The sequence below is a fragment of the Schistocerca cancellata genome, chromosome 3 (assembly GCF_023864275.1).
Source record: "Schistocerca cancellata isolate TAMUIC-IGC-003103 chromosome 3, iqSchCanc2.1, whole genome shotgun sequence".
Classification (NCBI taxonomy): Eukaryota; Metazoa; Arthropoda; class Insecta; order Orthoptera; family Acrididae; genus Schistocerca; species Schistocerca cancellata.
The window spans coordinates 912,360,167-912,373,821 of NC_064628.1; positions in this window are offsets into that span (position 1 = coordinate 912,360,167).

Below are 13,655 nucleotides of genomic sequence, written 5' to 3' on the forward strand. Positions count from 1 at the left end.
CGTTGGTTATTGAATCTTTTTCTCGTGGTCACCTCCTCCTTGGTGGTCCCCTCCTGGAGTTCTGAATAGGGAACTATTTTTCAGTTACAGGCCACGTGTCCTGTGAATACATGTTATGTGTCTTTAATGTAGTGGTTTCCATTGCCTCCTGCATTCTCACACCATTGATCATTGCTGATTCTTCCACCTTCAGGGGCAGTTTCCTACCCAAAGGACAAGAGAGTGCCCTCAGCCTCTATCCACTCCTCTGGTCTGTTTGGCAAGGCCATTGGCAGAATGAAGGTGACTTCATATGCTGGACGCCTTCAGCCACCAATGCTGATTATTAATCAAAATTTAAGCAATGGTGGGATTTGAACGCAGGACTGATCAAGTGTTGACTACTAATTCGGAAATTACCTAACACTAAACTAAACCAATCTCCATCCGAACAGGCCTTGGAAGGCCCAACAGTACCGACCGGCCGCCGTGTCATCCTCAGTCCACAGGCGTCATTGGATGCGGAAATGGAGGGGCAGGTGGTCAGCACTCCGCTCTCCAAGCTGTATATCAGCTTACCAGACCAGAGCTGTTACTTCTCAATCAAGTAGCTTCTCAGTTTGCCTCACAAGGGCTGAGTGCAGCCCACTTGCCAACAGTGCTCGGCAGACTGGATGGTGGTCCTTCCAAGTGCCAGCCCAGCCCAACAGCACTTAACTTCGGTCATGTAATGGGAACCGGTATTACCACTGCAGCAAGGCTGTTGGCGAAATTACCTAAAACTGCAATAAAAAAGGAAAGCTAATGTCACCGCTACTTTTGCCCTAAGTATTTAAGAAGAAGCCTCAAAAGAAAAGCTCCATCACTTCAGGCGTTGGACCCTATTATGGAAGATTCTAACAACTTCTACCAAAAAAGGAAAAAATGACAACAGTAAAGGAGGATACATGGAAGGCACTTCTTTCTTACTTAAAAAAATTTAAATGTTTTTATTTTATTTTATTTATTTTATCATACATGAATCCATCTCTGTCGCACAAGCATGTCCTTTCAAGACTGGCGATCGCTTTCAACATTGGCAAGAAAGAAAAACCCACGTAGTGGCGACACTTCAGTAGATCATCAACACGCGTCTTCTTAGAAGTGTGTGTGAATAACTGTTGAATAGGTTGTATCTATAAAATGGTAGAAGGGTCAACTGTCAGCTGCTTTTTGCATGGATGATCCAGCTATGAGGGGGGGGGGGGGAGGGGTTGTGGAAAGTGCTCCCGAGAAAGTTGTTGGTACATTGGATTCTTTACTATTGCACAATGTTGCTGGTTAATGTATTGCCAGAAATCAATGGCTTATTTGTAACCACCACCAAACAGGTGGTGGACCTCATGCCTGCTAATCCAAGCCACTGAGTAGGTCTTTGCACAGGAAAATAGTCCATGTCCAGTAAGAGAATCATTTGTGGGGTGACGCTGTCAAGAGCTGTGAGTGTGATGAATGCCAGCATCTGGCGGACCAAAAGCCAAACATTACTTGACTCACAGCACACAAGTCAATGGTCATTGTAATCTTGCAAGCCACACGTGGTACATAATGGTGATGGCGCCAGGTGGATCTGGTGGAGAAGTGACTGACAGACCTGCATCCCATTAACCATTACATACCAGGTGATCTGGACGTCTGGCACAAACGTAGAGGCGTGCACTGCCCACCACACGGCATTCCAAGAGACGAGGGGATGTTTTTCTTTGAGCACATTCGGCAGAAGCCGCGACTGGAGCGAGGCACACATTATTTCGGCCATTGGTAGGCATGGAGGAAGCAGCATGGTCCTGACGTATCTATAATCAAGAAAGAAACAGCTCAAATGGAAAAACGGTGCTGGGAGGTCTGTCGGCAGTACTCAGGCAACAAGTGAACTCAGGGTAAGGGCGCCCTCATTAGTAGGCTGGTGAGGCATGTTGGAGTGGGTCGCCGCATCTTGCCATGCATGCTTACAGAGAGGGCTATTGATCAGTGGTATACATAACAGAGACTGAGGCCTCCTTTGTCCTTTGGGTGGATGAGGGACTCATAGCTGACTTTAAATAACAGGCCTTGACTCCCAAAGGAATCAAATGCAGCCAACATGCATTTGGTCATTGGCGGCAGGATGGGGAATGTCTGAGCCATATGCAGGATTCACTATGCAACATAAACATTAGCAGAACATGTTCTTTGCAGTATGTCTATGGTTCAGTGTTGATGATGACAGGGCTTTGCTCGGATCTAGTGTAATAAGCATCTACTGTTAAGGGCCACTAATCGCCACGAGTCAGTTGTAAAATCAATACCCAACATCATACCACGTCATAGATCCGCAAGGGAGAGACGCTTTCACTGGGCAGCCATGACCTATGCGCGAACATCTGCTTGATGCAGCGCTGACGTACTCCACCCACTTCAGCACTGCCTGGACATCATTGCTGTTACACAGGAGGGGGACCAGATCATCCACATAGGCCATGCAACAAAATGTGTGTCTGCCTAGAGTCATCCCGGTAAGGCATTGGTGGGGACTGCAAAGTAACAGTTCTATGGCCAGAGCGTACAGGATCACAGAAAGAGGGTATCCTTGCTGCATCGATTGTTGTACCTGGATGGGCGGCATAAGATGACAATTGTACAGGATCCTTCATGTCGTACCCCAGAACAGACGAATTATGCTCTCCACTAAGGTGTCTGGGAATCCCATATTCCGCATCACCGTTGTCAGATGGGAGTGATCTACCCTGTTGAAGGCCTGACTGAAATCAAGGGAGGTCAGGACTTCTGTGATGCACTGTTTACTTGCAAGCACAGTCATGTAACAGCGCCAACTTAATGCAGTCTAGATGTTGTGATCTCCTTCTAAAGAGGTCTGATCGTGGGACACCATAAATCAGCCAACTTTTTGAGATGTGCTGCCAAAAACTGGATAAAAGTCTTCATATCAGAGTTCACCAGCGATAGGGGGCGATAGTCGCTGACAGAGGTGCCATCATTTGGTTTATGGAAAGGAAAGGAAGACACCAGAAAGCTGTACTGCAGAGGACATCAAATCATGGCATATGTCTGTCCAGGCAGGCGTCAGTAATTGGCGGTAAGTCCTGTAAAACTGCAATTGGAGGTCGTTGGGTCCTGGCTCGCTGAGCAGTATAGCTACAGTGACCTCCTTCTCACTCACGTTCCACAAGTAATGCCAACTGCGCATCCTGCAGTAGTGTGCCATATATAAGGCGAGAGATTTCTTCAGTCACATCTGGGGGATGATGGTGGTCTGTGAACACTTGACTATAGTGAGCATGGAGAGCATTTCCAATAGCATGTTGTCTTGTGACACAATGACTGTTGGATAATGCTACAGCATGAATCAGCACCTATTGCTGATGCTTGTGTTCCATGATGATGTGATCCATCGAAGATCTTTCATGGTTCATTCTGTCCATGGTCCATGCATGAACAATAGTTCCTTTGATATGCTGCCTTATGAGTGCTGTGATCCACTCTTTTGCATGGTTGATTGCTTGCTGATAGGCAGGTGAGTGCAGCATAGTGAAACGGCCATGCAGAATGCGGTAGTAAAAATCTAGTGAGTGCCACCTCCAGGCAGTGATCTCCCTGTCATGACCAAGCAACGCCTTCCTTAGACCCAGCTTGGCACATGGCAACCACCATGAGAGTGCAGTCAGATAAACCTCTTGCTGGCGGGTGCATGACATTCACATTGCCTCCAAAAGCTGTCAGCCTTCAGACTGAGTATAGATGTGTCACGTTGAATTTACAGGGGTCTTGCCCATGACATAGAACATGGTGGCGCAAGGTGACTGTGCATATGTAGGCTGCATGGCCAAAAAAAAAAGGAAATGGCCACGTTTCAGTGGCCCATGTGCCCCAAACGATGGTCAACGAGAGATAGACACAGTCTATATGGCTGGAGGAGTGGCTGGTATAGTGTGTGAAACCCGCGCTGTCACCATATAAACACTCTCTTGTGTCTATGAGAAAAGGTTGGTGGTGATGGTTGAGAGCGCTGGACGTGGAACATAATATGGCAGTTGGTCCTTTGGCGCTTGGGTGGAGTTCAAATCCCCACCAAAGATTAGGGCATCCTGGCGTTCCATAAAGAACAGAGTGACCACATCTGCAAAGAAAGTGGACCGTTCAAGTATCGTCCTGATCCAGAGAGCGCATAGATATTAACAATTTGGCGTCATGTAGAGTGAGCACCATGCCTCTTGCATCAGGGAGGAAAGCGACGTCTTCGCTAATGAGGCCATCACAGAAAAGGATTGCGGCGCCACTGCCACTGGCAGACACGTGTGAGAAGTGAGCAGTATTTCAGAAAGGGCCGACGAAATCCTTGACATAGATCACCTGGAGGAGGACAGGGACTATATTCGCCCCATTCAGCATATCTTGTAACATCGTCAGTTGATGACGTGCACGAATGTTATTGATGCTGAGTAGTGTTGGATTGCCACGTCCATCGGGAAGGTGGCGTCCGCTCCGGTGTCGGCCGTCAAGGGCGGACCAGCGGCAGCATCCATCGCATTTTCAGTCACTGTGTCGCAGCTGTCCCAATGCCTGCATCGGAACATGTCCTTCCGCGGCACCAGGCAACAGCGTGGCATTATTCCCGTCACCGGTCCAAGAGCTCGTAAGTACAAACGTGGTGTCCCGTGACAGGTCGTCCATTGTGCACACAGGTGGAATTGACACAGGAGGAGGGACGTCACCCAGGACGCTTGTGGGAGGGTTCAGCGCCACTGCCTCACTACGACTTGGAGGTGTGTTGTGGGGTGAGTTGGCTGAACATTATCGTACGACATCTGCGCGTCAGATGACTTCGCGTCATCGGACATGTTGTCGTCATCTTGTGGCCCTATTCTTTGAAGATAATCATCCGAGGGCGCACGGTGCCGCCTCTGGCGTTTCCGTGGGGCCTTTTGTTTGCATACATGGAAGCGGTTGTCCTCTGCCTCCTTGCCAGGTGGAAGAAAGGCGGAAGTCGGTACAACGACAGGCGTCAGTTCCATTCTGGTGGCGTGGTCAGCGGTAGTTGGCAGGCGAGTGTGTCTTCCCACAGTGCCTCTGGTTCCATTGATGTGAAAAGTGTCAGGTTAGTCTCCACAATGGTAGTTGTCACCTGTGACAGGTTGCATGGGTCACGTGGAAGAGCGGCACTTGGTGCTGTGACTGCACCATAGATGACAAGAAGAACTGTGGATGGCGCAGGGGAACCAGCGTCGTTGAGTGGTGTCTATACAGTTCGGAGGTGGAGACAGTTTAGACGGACATGCCCCCCCCCCCCCCCCCTGATGGCAGCCAGGGCTGTCTGTCATACATAATGATGGCCCTGCATCCACCTATAACCAAGTAAGACGGCACTTTTTCACTTTATGGGCACTGTTGAGTACAGTGTTGGTCTCAAAGGTTTTCCATTTTTCATGCAGGTGACTGAGTACATTGACACTCGGCTTAAAAGACGACATGACGACATCCTGTGAGTTCGAAAGCCCTTATCGTACACAGGTCGAAACCCGCATGGTCAGTCATTACATCACCTGTGTGTCCATCGGTGCACTTAAACTTTCAGTTTCGTGCGTGGTAGCTGACTATTTCAGTACACAGTTCTTCGATGCACATCTTGACATATACAACGTTCCCAGTGAGGAGAAAAGTGAACGTCAATGACATCCCGTGGATCCAGGCAAGCGCCATCCCATATAAAGTTCTCAATTTCGTAAGGTCTTGGTCGTGCATATTCTGCTTGGGATGCAATATTGATCGTTGTCTGGCGGTATTTCTCTGCCCTGGCTCTCTCGTAAGAGGGACTCAGTACACGAAACAGCGCCAAGAAGTAAAGAAACGCGCTCGAGCTCCACAATAGGCAGGGTGCAGCGGACGTCCGCCCCCTACTGCTGTGCGACTCTAACTTGCTGTTACGAATAAACAAGTGGCTAAAAGCCTTTGACTTAGTACTACAGCTACGCTTATTGTCAAAACTACAGTCATCAAACTTCTAGGGCAGAACCCCCCTCCCCTCCCCCCAATAATTAAAGAAAATTATTACTTATATTATGCTTTGTAAAATCACAAAATTATGTTGGAATTTTTTCTTTTCCTTGTTTGATGACAGTTACGTTTTAAAATACTTTCAGTAGTGAGTTAAAACAAATAATTATTATGGTAGTAAACAAGTTAACTGTAAACAAGTGGTGTGAAATATGATAGTGTTACGGTGCTATGGGCACACTTAGAATTTGTTCCGGTGTGCAAACCTTCAGGTAAAGTCTGGAGCCGACGGGCCAGCACTGTGGCCGCGACGATATCAAAAGAACTGAAGCAGAAGTGCCTGGAACCCTCAACCTCATGTCGCCTTGACGGTTCGAGCCATTATGACGCCGCGGCTATATAAAGCCCACCCTACTGTCGCAGTAATTCAGTGTGGATAGTTTCGTACAGTGCATGCTGCAGACGTGTTTAGTGTTCAGACTTTAGTGTCTAGTGGACTATTTTATATGACTATATTTTATTCGTTTACTTTCGTCTCTTAGTGTATTGTGAATTAAGTTTGCAATGAATAAATTTATTACCAAAAAGGGGCACTTGGAAGTTCAGAATACTGCAAGTCAACCTCCAACAATTATTGTGTCGTCAATTTCTTCGTCGTCTTCAGGCGAAAACCGTTCACGGCCGAAACCTGGACAATCCAGTAAGGGAAGATCATTTCAGAAGTCTTGGTTGATCAAATATACATGGCTACAATATGAAGCATCTATTGAAAAAGTTTTTGCAAAACCTGCAAAGAGGCAGACGCTAAAAATCTATTACAATTTTCTTTTCTTTTTTTTAAAAAAATAAAGAAGATACATTTATAGCATGTAAGCTTTCAGAACCAGCGTCTTCATTAATTAAAACTTCCAGGCTGAATTGCCGTGGTCCATATATAAAACTTCTTTTCTTTCCTGACGTTTCGTTGCCTACTGCTGCCTACATCTTCTGAGGTGAGTCGGCAACTGGCTCCTAGGCACACTGCAGAATATATTGGGGCATCAAGGATTGCCCAGTCTGAAAATGGAAGTTCAACAAGCCATGCGGCTACGCCTTCAATAACAAAAAATTAACATTAAAAAAATTAACATAGCTTTTTGGTTGTCATATATTTTTCTGCTTTTAAATGATTTGAAATACGTTAGCTGTATGATAATTTTTTTGTATATTTTTTTCCTTTTTTTCTGTTTTATATTTTTTATTTTTATTTCTATTTTTATTTTTTTTCCGCTCACACATTCACACATTTATATACATATACAGTTAACACATTCTCACACTCATTCATTCACCTTTGTTAAAATAATAATAATAAATAAATAGATGATAAATACAATAAAATAAGGTTAAAAATGATAATTAAAATAAAATTAAAATAAAATAAATTGTGTTAAAATAAATAAAATAAGAAAATAAAATTTAAATTGTTAAAATTTAAAATTATTAAAAGTGTATAAAAAATATATACACAAGATGTCTAATCTCGTTATTCACGGAGGTCATCGGGCCATCTAGTGGAAGCCAGGTAGTGCACCCTGTGTCCAAGTTGTCGTACAAGTTCGTTATCTGACTGTTGCGTGTTTTCGTAGAAGGTTTTTGCACTGGTTCTAAATCGGTCTTTCAAGTAGGGTACCCCTGCGAGTTGGTGAAGCTCATTCGTTGGGAACCGGTATGGAAGATGGAGTGCTCTTTTCAGTGCACGATTCTGAATTCTTTGTAGCCGTTGTATGTGAGTTGGAGCAGCATTGCCCCACACGACAGCAGCGTAGTCTAAGATTGGTCGCACCAGTGTGAGATACAATATCACCCCCAGTCTTGATGGTAGTGTTGACGCTGGATTTAATAATGGATAGAGCTGTACCATTCTTCTCCTGGCTTTCTCTCGAATATCTTCTATATGAGGTTGCCATGTCAATCGCCTATCAAGGGTCACATCCAAGTATTTTGCTGTTTTTGACCACGTAACTGGGGTGCCCCTTATCTCAATGGGCTGGATGTTAGGTGGAAGTGGTCTTCTACAGATTGCTATTGCCTGCGTCTTTGAGGCGTTAAAAGACAGTCGCCATTTCGTAGCCCATTCACTTAGCTTATTACATGCTTGTTGCAGTCTTGCCTGGAGGTGTGCAGCATTCATACTTCGGGAGTAAATGGCTGTATCATCGGCGTATAGGGATAGATGTGTTCTGGCCATCGATGGTAGGTCGGATGTATTCAAGATGTATAACAGTGGTCCCAGAACGCTGCCCTGAGGTACTCCTGCTTTGATTGGTCTGGTGGACGATATACCGTCTTGAGTGCGGACATGAAAAGTCCGGTTTTCTAGATAACTCTTCAGGAGTGTTGCGTGTGACATGGGTACCCCTATATCTAGGAGTTTATAGAGGAGTCCCTCGTGCCACACGCAATCAAAGGCACGAGAAACATCCAGAAATACAGCCCCGAAGAATTCTTTCCTTTCCATGGCGCTGAATGCTTCCTCAACTAGGCGTAGTAGCTGCTGGGTGGTGGAAAGGCCTTGGCGAAAGCCGAACTGGACGTCTGGTATCAGATGTCCTGCTTCCACATGCTGTTGAAGTCTCTTTATGTATAAACGTTCAAAAAGTTTCGATATGGCAGGTAAAAGACTGATTGGTCTGTAACTAGCAGGTGATCGAGGGTCCTTTCCTGCCTTCGGTATGGCGATGATCTCTGCATGTTTCCATGTGAGGGGGAAGTCGCCAGTTGCCAGGATCTCATTGAACGCGGCCGCTATTATTGGTACTGCAGTAGGTGGTAATTGCTTCAACAGCTCATTAGTTAGAAGGTCTGGTCCTCCGGCCTTCTTTCCATTTAATTCTTCGAGCTGTTTTGTAACTTCTGCTGTCATGATCGGTTGAATGTGGTCATCTTCGGCTCGACTGACGAGGAATCTTGGAAGTCTCTCATTGACTAGGCCAATGTGGTCAGTGTCGGCAGGGTCATTCATCGGTGTGAAGTTTTTTGCGAATACATCTGCCAAAGCATTTGCTTTGGCATCTGGTTCTCTGATTATATGGTTGCCCACTTGTAGTGGGGGTAACTTCTGTCCGCTTCTTAGTAGAGACTTCGTCATCTTCCAGGCCGATTGGTCTTGTAATTGTAGCAGTGCAACCTTATCTGCCCAGACTTGATTCCTGTGTTTTTCTACTTCTGCCTTAATTTCTCGTTGTAGACGATTTACTAGGCGCTTTGTGGCTGGATTGCGCGTTGCCTGCCATTCTCTGAATGCTCGGTTTTTTTCCCTGATGGCTGCTATGATAGGTGGGGGCAGTTGGTGAGTTTTTGGTGGTTGAGGCCGTCTCGGAGGTGTAGCTTCTGTTGCAGCGTGTAGTGCTTTAGATGTTAGGTGTAATAAAGTGGCTTCTGCTCCTGCTGTCCCTGGGTCTGGTGCATCCAGGAGGTCTCTTTCAAGCAGCTCCTAGGCGCTGGAGGTCCCGCTTATATAGAGCGCTTAGATGGCGCCACCACTCATCACGTGCTTTCGACTTTAAAACTATCTCTGGCTAGTGCAATCTCTCTCGATTACAGGTAATCGATTGTCACTTCGTTGGTACAAAGTCGACCGCCATATCTTGTCTAGTTTTAATCCTTCTTCTTTTTTATTAAAATTATTTTCGTGGTTGTAGGTCTCTATAGCTTCTCTATACATGTGGGTATAATAATGTGAGGTTCTAGCTATCACGTTTGTCTCACTAAATTTTATTTCGTGATCACCGTCTTTGAAAACGTGTTCCGCTACAGCTGATTTGTCGATTTGTCCCACTCTACAGTTCCTTTGTGTTCCATTAGGCTGTGGCATGGTTTATATTGGAACAACTGAAAGGAGTGTTAATACCCGCCTAATGGAACACAAAAGGAACTGTAGATTGGGACAAATTGACAAATCAGCTGTAACGGAACACGTTTTCAAAGACAGTGATCACGAAATAAAATTTAGTGAAACAAATGTGATAGCTAGGAAATAACATTATTATACCTGCATGTATAGAGAAGCTATAGAGATCTACAACCACGATAATAATTGTAATAAAAAAGAAGAAGGATTAAAACTAGACAAGATATAGCGGTCAACTTTGTACCAACGAAGTGACAATCGATTACATGTAATCGAGAGAGATGACACTAGATAGTTTTAAAGTCGAAAGCACATAATGAGTGGTAGTGCCATCTAAGCGCTCTTTATAAGCGGGACCTCCAGCGCCTAACAGCCAGTCACCGACTCACCTCAGAAGATGTTGCCTGCAGTAAGCAACAAAACGTCAGGAAGGAGAAGAAGTTCTATATATGGGCCATGGCAATTCAGCCCGGAAGGTTTCAGTAATGAAGATTCATTTACTTCTGTAGAGTTTTCTGAGTGGCAAAAGGCTTTGGAAAAATTCTGTCTTCATGAAAATATGTTTACACATGAAAAAGGTGTTCTGTAACTAAATTCTAACACCAACCAAAGTGTGGCCTCCCAATTGAATGAACAGTTACATAGTGATATGAAGAAAGGCTGTTTAGCTCTTGAGACGATTTTTACTACCGAGCAATTTCTATGCCAATAATGACTAGCAATTAAAGGGCAAGAAGAAGTAAACTCAAGTTTTTTTCAGTTGTTGGAACTCTGAAAGAATGACATACCTGAGTTTAAAGATTGGTTAGGTGGTGAGGGTATCAGTGGACGTCCCACGATATTCAAAGTGATCTACTAGGAAAGTCTGTGTTGAGAGATGTATTGGCTTCAATCAAGAAGATTGAACATTTTACTATTATTGTTGACGAAACAAGTGATTCTTCGACTCACGAACAAGTGTCATTTTGTATTCATACTGTCAATGATTCCTTAATCATCAACGAATACTTTATTGGCTTACACTAGACCCCCAACGCTGAATCACAAACTCTGTTTAGTATTTTAAAAGACGTTTATGCTTGTCTTGATTTGTCAATGGATAACTTAAGAGGACTGTGCTATGATGGTGCCTCACATATGAGAGGTAAATTCAAAGAACTAAAAACGTTAATTTTGGATATACAACCAAAAGCACATTATGTGCACTGCACTGCTCATAGTTTAGACTTGGCAGTTGTAGACCGTCTCTGCCATCTTACATCTATGAGGTATATTATGGCTTTAGCCAAGGAGTTAATAAACGCCCTAAGGGAACCCAACAAAAGGATGGGACTTTTCAGAAGCATACCCCGTGAGAGTGCCAACGACCAAGCTGGTCTTAGACACCTTTGCCCAGCTCGATGGACTATGCAAAGCTTCTAGTATCTTGAGAATATTGAAAAACTTCAAAGAACTTCTAGAGTTTTTTGAAATATTTTCTGCAGAGGACAAAACAGAGGCAGGTTAAAAATGTGCATGCTACCTTGAGTCAATGTTACAATTCAAGACTTATTTCATTTTACATCTTTATTGCCATGCAATGAACCCAGTAGAGGATGTCAATAAAAAATTCAGTGCCCTCATCTAAGTGTCGCTGATCAGGAAAAAATATATGAGGGCTTCATTTGTATATTGAATGGAAGGTGTGATAGTTTTGAACACTTTTGGAGAATTGAGCTTAAAAGAAGAACCTTCAGTAACTGATGATCCTTACCTTCTTCAGAATTGAAGTATACCAAAGAAGTATGAAAACAACGAAGCCAGCTGACAGCACACTTTCAAAATCCCAAAGGAAAACTGCAAAGCTATTTACATTGAAGTTTGTGAAATGGTGCAATCTTGCATTACTGAGAAGTTTGCTTCAACTGGACTCACACAGGTCATTGCAGTTGAATAAGAGAGCTTGCTTTCAGTAAACAGAGGTGAAACAAATTTGGAAAAATCAATTGAGTTTTTAAAAAATGACCTAGACATTGAGAGACTGCCCTTAAACTTGAACATGTTAGCTGATATCGCTACTATAAAATAACTGGTCTTAAAAAACATATGTGATATAAGAAAGTACAGTATACAAGAGCCTGCAATTGGAAAAATGTTATGTGAAGTAGTGAAGTGCATTAAACTTCTCCAAGTAGTTCCAATCACGACAGCAACAGAAAAATAGTTATTTAGCGCCCTTAGACGTCTGAAGTCATATTTCCAATCAACAATGGGACAGAAACGATTGATCAACTTCGCTGTTCTTCATATCCACCGAGATGTTTTGGATGAATTGGCTATCTGACCAGTCATCAACGACTTCATATTTAGTAATCCAGTGAGACAGTCGACATTTGCGCCTTTCTAAAGACACTCTAGCCCTAATAATGGCATTTAGAGCAATATTAAAAATCTTTATAAACTAGAGAATTAAATACATACATAATGTTAAATTTCCAGTTTCGAAATATTAGCACTAGTTTAGTACTGTATTACTATATTACTATAATTCTGTATTAGTTATTTTCAGATACTTAAATGTTTTAGGGTATAAGATCCAATTAAAACCCACTATTTACATGCTTTTTGACTCAACATATTAGGTATACTGTATTAACTTTACTCACTGTATTAAAGCATTAACTTTGATATATTGTTTTTATTTAATGAACCCTATGCTTTATTCAAAGTAAGCTTAAATTAGCTATTTCACTAATTAATCAAAGTGCTATTACTCTGTTTTATTCTTTTAATTATAGTTTAAGATTTATTTAAATATAATTTCAGTGTTTCAGAGCTATATATTCATTGCTCAATAATAGTCTATAAGCATGATTATCACTGTAAATTAAATTAGCTTTTTACGAAAATACCATGTGTGTTTATGTTTTGTTTCTTTTTTCAAAGACAAAAAATATGTCAGGCTTGTCAAGTTTTCCGGAGTATTAAGTTATCGAGAATACAGTTTTTGGAGTTCTAATGTTGATCATATGACTCTAAAATGCTTAAAAAACTTCAGAACTCACTATTTTTCGTCTAAAATTTAGAACATTTCCCAGGGCAAGACCCCCAGTATGCCCCCCCCCCCAATATTTCTTGTAAGTCGGCAACCCCACAATCATATGAGGTATCAAGTGGATTTGTGACTAGATTGAGAACTTTTTGGTAGGGAGAACGCAGCATGGTATCCTGGATGGAGAGTCATCGTCAGATGTAGAAGTAACATCGGGTGTACCCCAGCGAAGTATGTTCGGTTCATTTCCGTTCATGTAGTACATAATCCAGTCAGATCCTGATAAGATTCCAAAGTGGTGAAAAGACTGGCGACTTTCTTTAAATGTTCAGAATTGTAAAATTGTACACTTCATAAAACGAATAAACGTAGTACCCTATGATTATAATATCAATGAGCCACTGTTGGAATCCGCCAACTCATACAAATACCTGGTTATGACACTCTGTAGGGATATGAAAAGGAATGATCACATACGCTCAATTGTGGGTAAAGCAGATTCTAGATTTCAGTTTATTGGTAGAGTTCAGAGGAAGTGCAATCAGTGTACAAAGGAGATTGCTTACAAATCATTCATGTGACCCACCCTATAATATTGCTCAAGTGTATGGGACCTGTACCAAATATGACTGACAGGGGATACTGAATGTACACAAAGAAGTGCAGCACAAATGGTCACAGGTTTGTTTAATACATGGGAGTGTGTCACAGAGATATTGAAGA